Here is a 687-nt window from a genome sequence, read left to right on the forward strand (position 1 = left end):
AATAAATCTGAAATGGACTGAGCACATGCAGTCTTTCCACAAACAAGGTAAGACGATCTCTTCACTGACACATCTGTCTTCAGCAGGCAGGAAAGAACTTCTGTGCTGAACTAGCCCTTCATAACAGTCTTTGACTCTTTATATGAGACTTTCTTGTTCAATTTGGCAACATAGTATGAGGAGGGCAAACTTGAGTTTACTCGCAAACGCATTTTGCCCCACTTTTGTTAATAAACTGCTTCCTGCAATAGCTAAATAACATGTTAGTTTCAACATAACACCTGTTCTTGATTATTGTGATATAAGATGACAGTAAATCACAGAACTGCGTGTACTACAGAAATCATGGCAGAGGTATGTGGAAAATACTAGACGTGATTGCACACTAAACCAAACATGCCCTGGCACATTCTTTATTTTTTACAGGTTAGAGGCATCACAAAATTATGGAGATCTCTTCAACCTTATCCAGGTCTTACATTAGTCTGTGTCCTCTAGGGGGGTTTCCGTTCTCACAAATCCAGTCTCCAGAGATGGAAGCAGAACCTGGGTATTCTGATTAAGACACTTTAATGAAGACCATCTGTGGAATGGCACTGAAATTAATACCTTTCTTTCCAGGTTGTCACATGTGTAAGAGAATATCTTAGAATGTTCATTAATAAAATCCCTGGAATAAAAAGAGAA

This window comes from Sinocyclocheilus grahami, unplaced genomic scaffold, assembly GCF_001515645.1.
Source record: "Sinocyclocheilus grahami isolate Dianchi unplaced genomic scaffold, SAMN03320097.WGS_v1.1 scaffold3145.1, whole genome shotgun sequence".
NCBI lineage: Eukaryota > Metazoa > Chordata > Actinopteri > Cypriniformes > Cyprinidae > Sinocyclocheilus > Sinocyclocheilus grahami.